This window comes from Dendropsophus ebraccatus, chromosome 8, assembly GCF_027789765.1.
Source record: "Dendropsophus ebraccatus isolate aDenEbr1 chromosome 8, aDenEbr1.pat, whole genome shotgun sequence".
NCBI classification, from domain to species: Eukaryota; Metazoa; Chordata; class Amphibia; order Anura; family Hylidae; genus Dendropsophus; species Dendropsophus ebraccatus.
Genome location: NC_091461.1, coordinates 17,560,491 through 17,575,670, shown reverse-complemented (window position 1 = coordinate 17,575,670; position 15,180 = coordinate 17,560,491).

The window sequence follows — 15,180 nt, the reverse complement described above, 5'->3', positions numbered from 1 at the left end:
GTGACCCGGCCGGAGTCACGGAACAGCCGGTCTCCTCCATAGTGTGAACATTGCCTTTGTCTGTGTATGTCGGGTGGGCCCCAAGAATCAATTTCCCTGGTGGGCCAAGGTACCCCAGTCCGACACTACCTGTGCTCCAGTCACTGTCTATGAGACTGACAGATCTAGCACATACTCTCCTATGTCCAGCAGTCTCATAGACAGTGACGGAATATACAGTAGTGAGCACTTGTGACATTCAACCCGGGTATAACTGTGCAGATCACCATGATTACACCTGGATAGATTTCCAAGAGAGCAAAGTAGCGGCACTCACTGATCTTGTGAGTCGTCCTATCTGTATTGATGCCACATAATCCCAGCATGCGGGGAAGGGGAGGCGTATAGATGCCATGTTACTGGGAGCGGGCGTTTTGTGTTTTGTCTTCCAGCCAAGTATTTCTGCACAGACCTGCATGATACGGCCATGGTCCATAACTCTGCAGAGGACCTGCGCGGTGGTACACGGGGCAATATGGCTTGATCAATTCATATACAGACACTCTGGTGTTGATTTTTAATATAGGCCTAGCGGCATTAGTATCAGCCATAGATGGGATGTGCAGCGGTTCCATTCTCTCCAGTTCGTGTTTTACAGTTCTCCCTCTCTGAACAGCTCGCACTCCTTTATAAGACCCACATGACCAAAATTAGCAGGATATGTCTGTGCTCACATGTCTGGACCCTATGTCTTCCCCATTCTGTAAGAGCAGCAATGGTAAGTGTAATACCATATCCATACTTGTGTCGTTTGGGGGCAGCCTTCCCCGCCGGTGGTGCTGGCTGGGTTTTGGTGGGGCTTTTTGGGTCTGGTCCTGTGACATTGGGGTTGCAGGGCCGTTCCATTGCCTCCCTTCCCTGCACGTGCACGCTTTGCGGGGTTGGCGGTCGCTGACCGACACGGTGTGGAGTTATTGTAGGGACCCGTGTGGACCAGAGGACCTGCGCGGTGGTACACGGGGCAATATGGCTTGATCAATTCATATACAGACACTCTGGTGTTGATTTTTAATATAGGCCTAGCGGCATTAGTATCAGCCATAGATGGGATGTGCAGCGGTTCCATTCTCTCCAGTTCGTGTTCTGCAATGTGTACACCCCTCCCCACATGCTGGGATTATGTGGCACCAATAATGGTAGGAAGACTCTAATGATTGGTGAGTGCCACCATTTTGTTCCCTCACAGTATTAGAACCTCCATTGTGCCTCACAGTAATAAAGTGTCCCAGTGAAAACATCATGAAAGATCAATCTCCGTAGACTCTCACAGCACAGTGCGGGTATCCTGCCTCCTCCTTCCTTGTCTCCTTCCCTTCAGACCCTCAGAGCGATCTCCTCACATAGAGAACAGACAGGGAAGAGGCAGTCGGAGTAGGAGCATCACTCTGTGCCAGTCACCCTATGGTGAGGGGGGGGGAATCTGTGAGCTGCCAGGCTAAGGCCAAATCACTATAGGGACTATGGCGCCCCCTATAGTTACACCCCTGCACACACCGGCCATTACTGTGACTGTGGATACATCTGTAACCTGTGTCTGTCCTCCTCTAATTTCTCATCATTTCCTCTTGCTTTATTCTCTTGTTACTCAGGTTCCAGATACAGACACAACCACCAGGACGCTGCGTATCAGTGACCAGATATTATTATTATCAGAGCAGCTGCAGTTCTGTTTTCAGATGGATGTGTGTAAGAAAAGCTGTGAGGATCTGACCATCAGTATTATTATCACTGTGGTATATAAGATATAACATTGTATAAGGTAATGGCCGCATATCTGGATATCACATAATACAGACAATGCTTTAACCCCTATTAACTTCAATGTGCTGGAAATTACATACAGAAATAATCAGTGGTGGCATCTTGCGGACAAAAAGTAAAAGTGCAGCTTTAAAAAAAATACATAACATTGTAAAATACCTTGAGGGCCGACTGTAATAAGAAAGGAACCATCAGTGGCCCATGGATTCCCGGATACTGCATATTGACACGGTTTAATTTGAATGTATAATATCTTTGTGACCTTCGCCGTTGTTAGAATAAGAACTCGCTTTTATAAATGTATTTATGCTTTTAGGACTTTTAATAAAACTTGCAAAAATAATCCTGCAGCATTGTGTGAGATGATGGTGCGGAGCCTGATAGAGAATGAGAGAAGATTGTCACTGGACTTTAATGTCACATATCATAAGTTTTTCTTTAAGTAACAGTAATGCTTTAAGGTCGGCTGTTTCCTACATTGCGTGTGAATCAATCTAGGCCTCATATATTATAGGGGGACATATATATACCGTGTTTCCCCGAAAATAGGACAGTCTCTTATATAAATTTTTGCTCCCAAAGATGCGCTATGTCTTATTTTTAGGGGATGTCTTATTTTTCCATGAAGAATTTACAAAAAAAATAAACAAAAGAATGAACATTTATTATATACTATACAGTAGTTGTCATCACAAACCAGCATAACCAGACATAACCCTGGTGCCAAAGGGTGGCAGCGGGGGTCTTACGTTAAGGGATGCCTTATAGTGGGGGAAAAGAGATATAATTTTTTTTATTCTGTGTCTTTTCTATGGTTAACAATACTGTGACATTAGATTTGTTAATTGTTCTACTTCTTAGCCGGTGTAGACTACAGCCAGAAGGGTAAGGATGTGGCAGATTTACCTCAGAGGCTCGGGCTGTGATACATCGGGCTCATCCTCAGACTTTCTAGTTTCACTATGTGATTTCTCTATATAAGATAACATGAGGTCGGCCTAAACTGTGGAGCATTGTGGTCCAGTGTCACATTATAAGCCACATCCGGTCCTGTGCGGTCATGGCTCCTCACGCTAAGCCGCACTCTGTCTCATGGAGCACACATAGTGGGTTATATACATAATACAGGATAATTTTTTACTCACGTAAATTTTCTTTCCTGTAGTCCGAAGCAGCAGCACAAATTGGGAAGATCCTATCTTCCTGCAATGGTAGGACAGATGGTACTAATAAAAGATTGATTAGGAGCCCTAAGAAGGCCATACAGACCCCTCCTCCTTGTGTCAATTCTAACGACAAAATAATTTAAAATTCATAATAAAATCTTAGTTAATAAGGCATTAAAACAATCAAGGTATGCTGCATAAATAATAGTTTGTTTAAATCAGGGCGGGAAGTCTGTGCTGCTGCTTCGGACTACAGGAAAGAAAATTTACGGTGAGTAAAAAAATTATCCTTTCCCTTACGTCCTCAGCAGCAGCACAAATGGGGATATAGCAAGCTATGAAAACAGACTAGGGAGGGCCATTACATTACAGAAGACAGAATGGCTGAGCAAAAAACTGGTTGACTCGTGAATATCTAGTCTATAGTGCTTGACAAAGGTATTGACGGACGACCATGAAGCAGTCCTGCATATTTGTTCCAAGGGTACAGATCTTTTTTCAGCCCATGTGGATGATATTGCCCTCATTGAATGTGCCTTGATTGCACCAGGTACCTGTAATCCAGCTTCTTGGTAGCATATGGAGATGACTTCCCTTATCCATCTGGACAGAGAAGCTTTGGATGACTTGCATCCTTTGTTTTTCCCTGCAAAGGATAAAAACAAGTGGTTAGATTTCCTGAAGGAGTTTGCCCGTTCAATATACATGCTCCAAGCCCTTCCCACATCTAAGGGATGAAGCTCCTTCTCTCCCGTGTTGGCAGGAGTAATGGATTGTCACAATGGAGATGTGGAAGAGACTTTCACCCACCAGGCTTCAAACATCTTCTTTACCTTCAGGTAGGTTCTGTAGGCAGTTGTGGCTCTGGACTGCAGAAGAGTGGTCACCACTTTGACAGCATATCAATTCCCACCTTGTTGACGGCAGTCAAGCTTCGGACAAGCCTGCCCTCTTGAGTTATTAACTGAGGGTATACAGAAGCCTTCAGATTATTCCTATGGAATTAGCGCCATGCTTTTAGATAATAAGAGGCCATCATGAAACCAGAGACTTGCTACTTGCAAGATTTTTAGACTCTGCCCACACCTGGCAGGGACGCTGGCAGTAATCTCTGCTACTCTGTGTCAGTAGCTGGGGAGACTGGGAGACTTCCCAGAAGATTCTTAGGCAGGGGGCTCACCATTGTGAACCATGCCCTCTTGGGTCAATAGGGGCAAATGAGGCTGACCAAGGCCCAACCTTGTCTCAGATTCTGCAAGACTCTGGGCTTTTTAGGAGTGAGGAAAAAAGGGTTTCCAATTTGAACCTTGAATAGGAATAGGTCTATTCTCCATGCGATTTACCAGAAAGCTTCTGGTCCAGAGACCGTTCCTCCGACAGGGTTACATCGCAGCAGAGATTGCCAGCAGACAAAATGCCCCTGCCTCCAGTAGTAATGCTACTGATTTAGTGCCCCTATAAAGATCGATAAGCGCCATCCTAGATGCGGTTTTGATCTTATAGTGATAGCTTACCATAGATTGATGTGCTGGAGTGGACTAGTATTCCCTTCATATGTTGGATGCCAGCAACATCTCTAATGGGGATTAAGGCTCCTTTGCTCGTTGCTCCTGCATACAAGCGCCCCACTGCGTGATACATCAATGGTTTTCTCTACCCACTTCATTGGGAGACTGCTGCCATTGAGCAGGAAAAGCTATCCTTGTCTCTGGGTGTTATTTCCAGTGTAGACATAAGACCCAAGGGTATCAGATGAAGTGACAGCAACTGGGGAGTGCCGAGAACCCCGACTTGTGTCAACTTCTGTAATCTCTCTGGAGGAAGAAAGTCACAGACTGGGGATCTATTCTCCTCCCTAGGAATTGTTCCATGCCAGAAACAATGATGAGCTTCAATTTTCTCAGACAGTCAAAGTACAATAGACATCAGCTTGGTGACTGTAGATGGAGCCAAGATGATTCCAGACAGAAGGGCTGTAAATTGAAAAAAATGCCAATTGCCTTGTACAAAAGGTCTTGATGTAAAGGAATATGCAGCTTTTGTCTGTAGAAAGGTACATGCGGGTATACATGGTCAGATAACATCCTTCTTCTAGGAGGGAACTACAGAGCATAAATCCCACATACAGCACCTTCCTCAGAGGAGGCTGTATACAGGTACATGCAGGTATACCTGGTCAGATAACATCCTTCTTCTAGGAGGGACTCACAGATCATAGATCCCACATACAGCACCTTTCTCAGAGGAGGCTGTATACAGGTATACACGGTCAGATAACATCCCTCTAGGAGGGACCCACAGATCATAGATCCTACATACAGCACCTTCCTCAGAGGAGGCTGAATACAGGTATACACGGTCAGATAACATCCCTCTAGGAGGGACCCACAGATCAAAATTCAATATGGCAGCCTTTCCTATCATATAACACTGGTACAGACCTCTCTCATTATGGAAATAAATTGTCAGAAAAGACGTAGTCACAAGTTCTTGTCCCCATCCCCAAGGCCTCCGAGACGTCTGGTCCTTCTTGTGCAGGATTCTTTCCTTTACCTTCCGTACTAGAATTCCTACGGAATGGGGAACAAAAGTAGAAGTTCCTTCTCCTCTTATTAGACTGGGGCAGATAATGGACCTGATCATAAGAAAAAAAGGACTTTCATGAGAATGTCCCAATACAGATCCAACTCTCTTTATATTGGAGTGAACATCTGCCCCCTTACAACAAAGGACCAGTCTCCAAAACGTGGGGATCGGGCAGCCAAGTATACTGCTCAGCTATAGTAATATAGACATTTATTTTATTCATTATTATTATTATTTTTATTTTTATTTTTTTATTTTTTTTTTGAAAATTACTAAGAATTTTTTTTTTTTTTTTGAACAAGGTCTTTTGTGCGTCTGAAGGAGCCATGACCTCTGACTCCATCCAGTTCAGCCTGTAGATTATCATTCAGATGTAAAATCTTAAGCAGTCATTGTCTCTTCTGAGAAAAAGTTGCAATCCACAAATGAATTCCCTGCCACCTGAAAGTGGAATCTTGCAGGATCTGTACGCCAAGAAAGCTTTTTCCCCTCCAGAAGTTCTGTTACCAGAATCCTGCTACATCCAAGGATGGAAATTGTGCCAGACTGACCGGCCGACTAACAGACTAGTGCAGAGTGCCTGGAATCAGACACACAGGTGCACTGAATATGCAACCAGCAATCCTAAGGCGGTGTTCACACATAGCAGCTTCATAGCTTTACTGCATCCTTCAGTACACAGAAGCTCCATAGGGTCACTGCATCATCTGATATCAGTATTACAGAGAGTAACTAGACAGCAGGTGTACACAGTATTACAGAGTAATTATACTGCAGGTATACACAGTACACATCCAGCATCTCTAAGCATGTAGCTTCATAGGTCACTGCATTATCTGATAACAGTACTAATCAGATAGTACACAGATGTACACGTCTACAATCCTAAGGCCATGTTCACACACAGTAGCTTTACTGCATTCTTAAATAGCAGCACTGGAGCAGCGCAAAAAAAACCTCCATAGAATCACTGCATCATCTGATGGCAGTAATAGGGAAAGTAATCAGATAGCAGGTGTATCCAGTACACATCCAGCAGCTGTAAGGCCGTGCTCACACACATAGCTCCATATGGTCACTATATAATCTGATAGCAGTATTATGGTGCGTTTACACAGGCAGATTTATCTGACCAATTTTGGAAGCCAAAGTCCGGAATGGACTTGAAAAGACAGGGAATCTTAGTCTTTCCTTTATGACCTGCACCCTGTTTATACTCTGTTCCTGGCTTTGGCTTCAAAAATCTGTCAGATAAATCTCTCTGTGTAAATGCACCATTAGGGAAAGTAATTAGATAGATGTATCCCGTACACAACTAGCAACTCTAAGGCTGTGTTCACACACAGTAGCTTCACAGGGCACTGCATCATCTGATAGCAGTATAGTGAAAGAAATCAGACAGCAGGTGTTACACAGTACACTACAATTCTAAGGCAGTGTTCACACACAGTAGCTTCACTGCATTCTTAAATAGCAGCACACAGAAGGTCCACATGATAACCATCATCTGATAGCAGTATTAGTGAAGGTAATTAACCAGCAGGTGTACATAGTACACAACTAAATTCTAAGGCAGTGTTCACACACAGTAGCTTCACTGCATTCTTAAATAGCAGCACTGGAGTAGCACACAGACGCTCCATAGGGTGACTGCGTCATCTGTTAGCAGTATTAGTGAAAGTTATTAGACAGGAGGTGTATCTACCACTACACAATAACTCTAAGGCTGTGTTCATACACAGTTTTATAGCTTCATTGTATCATCTGATAGAAATACTGGAAAAGTAATCAGACCGCAGGTATACACATTACACAACTACAATTCTAAGGCTGTGTTCACACACACAATTTCACTGCATCATCTGGTAGCAGTACTATAGAAAGTAATTAGGCAGCAGGTGTTCACAATGCACAAATAGCAGCTCTAAGGTTGTGTGCACACACAAACATACAGTTTCAGAGCTTCACTGCATCATCTGGTAGCAGTGCTATAGAAAGTAATCAGGCAGCAGGTGTGCACACTGCACAACTAACAGCTCTAGGGTTGTTTGCACACACACAGTTTTATAGCTTCACTGCATCATCTGATGGCAGTACTATAGAAAGTAATGAGGCAACAGGTGTACACAATTAGCAGCTCTAGGGCTGTGTTCACACACACACAGTTTCATAGCTTCATTTTAGCAGTACTGGAGAAAATAATGAGACAGCAGGTGTACTAAATACCCAACTAGCAGCTTTAAAGCTGTGTTCATGTATACACACTATAGTTACATAGGTCACTCATATAGTGAAGCAGTCTAACAGGACTTGCACAACCAATGTTAAAAAAATTGAAAGGCATTGAAACGAAACATTTGAGGCGTAAAAGCCTCATACTATATATATATATATATATATATATATATATATATATATATATACAATAATCCTCCTGACACACAGGCCAGGCTTCCAGCTCAAAAGAAAAAGCAGCATATCTTACCTTGCTGAAGTATCAAGAAACATTAGCAGCCGCCCAGGTGAGGACACAGATCTGGCAGCACCATGATACTTACTGCAGCAGCTTCATGGCTTCCCTCACACAGCGGCTCAATACAGCAGAGAAGCTGAGTGATAACTCTACTAAAAAGTAAATAATCTCCTCTCTGATACAGCAGAGCAGGAAAAACAACATTTTTATAAACTCCCCCTCTCCACACGACCATGTGGAAAGGAAGAATCATTGGAAAGGAAAGGCAGACACAAACATAGGCCTGAGCCTGCTTCCCTCTCCTACCACCTGTCCCACAGGAGGACAGAAAAAAACACAAGGAGGAGGGGTCTGTATGGCCTTCTTATAGGGCTCCTAATCAATCTTTTATTAGTACCATCTGTCCTACCATTGCAGGAAGATAGGATCTTCCCCATTTGTGCTGCTGCTGAGGACGTAAGGGAAATGGAGATTACATGGAAATGCTCCGACATGTCATACATGGTGCTCAGTTTATACCATAGCCGAGGAATAGACACAGTGATAGACCGGCACCATTGTCCTGACCTGTATGTATAATATCTATAGGAGACAGGAGAAAGGCCGCACTTCCAAATCCAAGCAGCGGGTGCTATGCAGAGTAAGTCCCTTGGCTAGGGATCCCAATAGGTACAAAAACGAAAATCCGCAGCACACCAGCGTCAGGTGAAAAAAGTTGGTATTTATTGCATGTGGCAAAAAAATAACATAGCATCCTCTCTGTTATTTTTTTGCCACATGCAATAAATACCAACTTTTTTCACCTGACGCTGGTGTGCTGCGGATTTTCGTTTTTGTAATATCTATAGGAGCTTTTCCATTGTCCTGACCTGTATGTATAATATCTATAGGAGCTTTTCCATTGTGATGACCTGTATGTATAATATCTATAGGAGCTTCTCCATTGTCCTGACCTGTTTGTATAATATCTATAGGAGCTTCTCCATTGTCCTGACCTGTATGTATAATATCTATAGGAGCTTCTCCATTGTGATGACCTGTATGTATGATATCTATAGGAGCTTCTCCATTGTCCTGACCTGTATGTATAATATCTATAGGAGCTTCTCCATTGTCCTGACCTGTATGTATAATATCTATAGGACCTTCTCCATTGTGATGACCTGTATGTATAATATCTATAGGAGCTTCTCCATTGTCCTGACCTGTTTGTATAATATCTATAGGAGCTTCTCCATTGTCCTGACCTGTATGTATAATATCTATAGGAGCTTCTCCATTGTGATGACCTGTATGTATAATATCTATAGGAGCTTCTCCATTGTGATGACCTGTATGTATGATATCTATAGGAGCTTCTCCATTGTCCTGACCTGTATGTATAATATCTATAGGAGCTTCTCCATTGTCCTGACCTGTATGTATGATATCTATAGGAGCTTCCCCCTTGTCCTGACCTGTATGTATTATATCTATAGGAGCTTCTCCATTGTCCTGACCTGTATGTATAATATCTATAGGAGCTTCTCCATTGTGATGACCTTATACTGAAAACTTAAGAACTCGCATTTCTTCATATATTTTTACTATTTTTAACATGACTAAAATTTTAAAACTTTAAATAAAAAACTTGCAAAAAATGATCCTGCACCTGCATTTTACTACTATTCCTTTCCCCATTCTGTGTCAGGGTAAAGAGCCATGTCTCATAGAGTTTCACTCTGGAGAAAGCTCCAGAACAGGGACTCCATCTGCAATAAGACAAGAAGAGGTGGAGAAAGAAACACAGATATCAGCGGGACAAACCACTATATCCCACAATATAAACCAACACAAAAAGCTGGGGGGGATACAATACCTGGGGGAGGGGACACAATACCTGGGTCAGGTGAGTCAATACCTGGGGGAGGGGCCTGAGGGCCTTATGCCCCCTAGCTGTGTACAACCTGTCCTAGTTGGGTAGCATTAGCCCAAGTCGACGGTTTTCTTGGTGTAACAGACTTCAAAGATTACCTAGTCGAGTTGTGCTGCGCGGTAGGATACAAAGACCTTGGTAGATCTTGGTAGCTTTGTCCTTTTGGGGTCAGATCCTCTTGTTTTCAGTAGACCACCCTACATGTTTTCGAGAGGTTCCTGGCATGGGCTAGGGTGATCATAATTGGCTTCTCTCTTCTGCATGGAGCTTAACACTGCATAACTGTAGTAGTAGCTTACATAAGGAATAAAGTCTTTCGCTGCATCTGTCTCGTCTCTGACAGGGGTCCTGGACGAAGTCAGGGCCTGGCTTAACTTCAGCAAGAACTGGTTTTGTTGTGTTCTCTCTCAATGAAAACTAACTAAAGACTGACTCACTTCCTCCACCACGTTATCTTCTCCTACAGGGGTTATCTCTAAACCCTCCTGTGAGTAGTGGGACTGATTGTGGTTGAGAGAAGAACAGGATAGGACAAGAAGGAAGAGCACCTGTAACTGGTCAGCACACAACACATGACTTACAACAGGTAACCCTAGGCTCTACAGCCGTGCATAGAAGACTTAAAACAGTAGTGACACCTAGAGGGGGAAATAAGGTACTTCATCTCCCACTGGTTAACCTGAGAGAAAACCTAAGGGCAAGTGCCAAGGAAAAACACCAGTGGTGGGATACTACACTTCCACACCATTTCCACATAGTACGAGGGAAATGGACTCTCATCATCTCATGGTCACCCAAACACAAAGGTCTGACACTAATTTCATGAACTTCTGAGCTTCTCCAGAAGACCCAATCCACAATTACCCATCTGTCATTACCTGTATTACTGGTCTTCATCCCTCACATGACCACATGGCTTCCTCCTGGCATTGCTGTTACTGTTTATAAATTCTTTTACAAATTCTTTATCAAGGGAAGACGAGTGGAGAGATTCATCAGCAAAGTTTCCATGGAAAGAGGAACCGTCCGAGTACTTTGCCCCTAAGACTCCACTCTACAACCACACAGAGAAAACACACAATGAGGCTATGTTCACACAACGTCTTTCCGTGGCTGTTTTATGGACATTATTTTGGACGGCCTTTATTTTGGGGTCAAAAAACATCCGTTTTACGCAAATAATGAGCATAATTTGCATAAAATGGCTGCACTTTGGTGCCAAAATGACAGTCATCCAAAAAATAAAACAGCCAAAAAGGCATTGTGGCAACATAGCTCTGGGTACCGTTGCAAAAAAAACCCCTAAAAAATAATCAAAAAGTTAAGTAAAAGTCCTAGACACATTCATCATAGTCTTGTACAGTACAGTCTGGTTTTTAGTACCAGCATCACCACATATCTCCTCTTTTAAACTGACTCCTCCAAATGTTTGAAGAGACCTGAGATTTTGGGGGAAACTTGAAATTAACTCTGCAGCTGCCGGACTAAATCACACACTTTAAATTTTTAGCCAAACAAAACAACCATGGCTTAGTATATGGAGTCCGGCATTGTCAGAAAACTTTTTATTTGACAAATCTGTGATTCTGTAAGTCATTTGTTGCTACTTTAATCATTGTAATTTGTCCTGTGAGGGCGGCCCTAGCTTACTGACCACTGCACTCATTTCCTCATGTGCAACAAAGTATTTAGACAGGATGAGCAGTGACCAACACACCCCAGGAGCCGTACACTGAGGAGACTGACACCCCAGGAGCCGTACACTGAGGAGACTGACACCCCAGGAGCTGTACACTGAGGAGACTGACACCCCAGGAGCTGTACACTGAGGTGACTGACACCCCAGGAGCTGTACACTGAGGAGACTGACACCCCGGGAGCTGTACACTGAGGTGACTGACCCCCCAGGAGCTGTACACTGAGGACACTGACACCCCAGGAGCTGTACACTGAGGAGACTGACACCCCAGGAGCTGTACACTGAGGAGACTGACACCACAATACAGCATATTAAGAATTCCATTATAACACCGTACATGGAGACATCAGGTAAGACATATATACTGATTGCAGTCTCCGCCATGCTTATGGTTTACAATAAAACTTATAGACAATTGATTACATTCTGGATGCTGTTGGACTCCTCGATTTTCTATGGGTGCCTGTTCTCTGTTTATAGTCGGTTCCTTTCTGGGCCATAATTGTCAATATGGTGATAGTGACATTCTAGCTCCCATCCCCATCACTATCTGCCAGTGGCCGGTTCTAGTTCCAGAAGCTGCAGGACCCCGATATTTTATGTCGCTCCTGATATGTCAAAAGTTTCTTCATAACTAGAGCTCATCCACATCCTGCTGCATTGTACACATTTGTGTAGGGCATAAAATCTCATATTAAATTAGAGAAAAAAATAGTTTTTTTCTCTTGTCCTTCAATAGAAAAATGCTGATGGAAAAAATTCTACATTGGAAAAACGTGTGTATAGGCCGACAGCTGTCAGTCAGCAGCCGGAGGACGGGGGGAGGGGGCAGGATGAAGTATATACTCCTACATATCAGGAGAACAGTATGATGGAAGTAATACATCATATAAGGTGTTATAAACCGGGTGACAGATTCCCTGTAATAGGAGGTCAGTGTAATCCACTAACATGCCGGCTCCTCCGGGGAGAGATGCCCCTTGTAGCTGCCCCTCACACCGGCTAATAGATGAGGGTCTATCTTATTCCATACTGGATGTATACTCCTCATTTCTTATACTGCTCACAGGTAACACAGAGTCCTGGACTCCTTCCTGGAAAGCTGTGATTATTACTGTCCTACTAGGAGCCAATATTGTATTCATCCGCATTATGGAAGCACTTGGTAAGTACGGACTCTTATAGGTAGTGAGGGTCCGGGGCCATTATCTGTGATATTACTATAATAGCTTCTGTGTTTTCTCTTCTAGTTTATAATCGCCAACTTTGTAATGCTGAGCATTCTACAATGTTGGAGGAGCTTGGTAAAAGCAGCACCAACATGTCTATAGGTGAGTACAAGGAGATGTATGGCTCTTCACCTGCCGACTTCATTGTGATGAGTATTATATCTCCATACTACAATGTATACCTTATATCTCGCCTCTCACTTACATTGTATTTTTCATAGCACCCCATGCTATCAGTGTGAAGCACTGTGGAAAGTACAAGAGCAGGGACATCTGTCAAAAGAAAGGAGACCCTGGTTATTTACTGTACTATAAGCAGCAATGCATTACATGTCACCATCTACAGTATAGTGTACAGCTGGTCAGAGGGAATCCGGCTATGCTTTATACATCATTGGCATCACTTAGTATATAAGCAGTGAGGGATTCATTATGTGCCCTGTTACTTAGTACAGTAAGCAGAGGGCAGGGGCTTGTGTCTTTACCAGGAGTCCCTGCTATTTAATAAAGTTTCTATGTGACAATTTGCCAGCAGTGTCGGGTGCCGTGTGACAGATGGTGGAGTTGGTGGCGGCAAGGCCGGGACAAAGGGTAAGCAGGGGTAGGCGATGGCCTAGGGTGCCATCTGGTGGTTAATTACAGGGGGCGTAATTCATTCATCCGGCCCCCGTCTCTGTGCAGCAGCCTTGCTGAGACACAGCAAGGAGAAAGTTCCTTTCCCCCAGGCATGTCCCTGCAGCCTGCAACTCCCAGCATGCTCCTGTGTGGCTGTGGTAGAACTATAACTCCCAGCATGCTCCCATGTGGCTGTGGTAGAACTGCAACTCCCAGCATGCTCCTGTGTGGCTGTGGTAGCACTACAACTTACAGCATGATCCTCTGTGGCTGTGGTAGAACTGCAACTCCCAGCATGCTCCTGTGTGGCTGTGGTAGAACTATAACTCCCAGCATGCTCCCATGTGGCTGTGGTAGAACTGCAACTCCCAGCATGCTCCTGTGTGGCTGTGGTAGCACTACAACTTACAGCATGATCCTCTGTGGCTGTGGTAGAACTGCAACTCCCAGCATGCTCCTGTGTGGCTGTGGTAGAACTATAACTCCCAGCATGCTCCCATGTGGCTGTGGTAGAGCTGCAATTCTCAGCATGATCCTGTGTGGCTGTGGTAGAACTACAACTCTACCATCCTAAGCCCCCCCAATACTCCTCTCCCGGCCCAGAGACAGATGAGCAGTATGATCCTCCACTCCACCTCCTCCTCATGAGCAGAAACAGTGTCATCCTTCAGCTGCAACAGCTTCCCGCGTACCAGATATAGCAGCAGCATATAGTCCGGCCCTCCACCGCTCTGGCAGACAGTGAACTGGCCCCCTGTGTAAAAAGTTTTGGGAACCCTGCTATAAGGGGGCTTTTCTTTCTATTTGGAGGCTATACTCTGTGTGGGGGTTAAACACTGTGGGGGCTACACTATGTAGGGGGCTACTCACTGTGTGGGGGCTATACACTATGCGGTGCCATTTGCCATTTGTCCCAGCCCTGGGTGGCGGCTACATCTCTATATGGTTCCACTTTAGATAAACTTCCTGTTACTGCCGGGAAACCCTGATAGGTGATATTTCTGACTCATACAGCAACTAATAATAATAATAGGAGCAGGACTTTTGTAGGGGTCTTATAATTGTTTTTTTTTTTTTATTTCATTTTTAGGGTGTTCTCAAAAGGGCAGCTCAGGGCTAGGGGTCATCCTTTTTAAGATGAGCGCCCCGTCAGACCCTGTGCGAGTAGGGAGAGCCGGCCTACTTACACACTGGGGTGCATCAGGGCTTAATTTCCTCCCTATTACCTTTCAGGACCCTAGGAAAGCTGGGTACTGATTTCTGAATTTCACCAGGCAAAGACAACATGCACAGCTGTTATCATATTTCTTGCACCGCCGAGGGCTCATTCACATGTGCTTCTGCTTGGTCTATTTATACCCCTAAATGTGCAGGTCCAGAGCGAGCAATATTTATAGTTTGGCTCAGGGAAGAAACAGAGTGCTGCACATCACAACCATGGCTGATACTAGTGCCGCTTGGCTAAATAAAAAACACATCAGAATTTTGTGTATGAATTGATCAAGCCATACTGCCCCATGTACCTCGTGCCGGTATCTGATACACATGGGTCCCTACACTAAGTCCACACCGTGCCAGTCAGTGGCCACCAACCCCGCAGGCGTGCACAGCCAGGGAACGGGGGCCATGGGACAGCCCTGCGACCCCCATGCCACAGGACCAGACCCAAAAACACCACACCAGAACCCGGCCAGCAC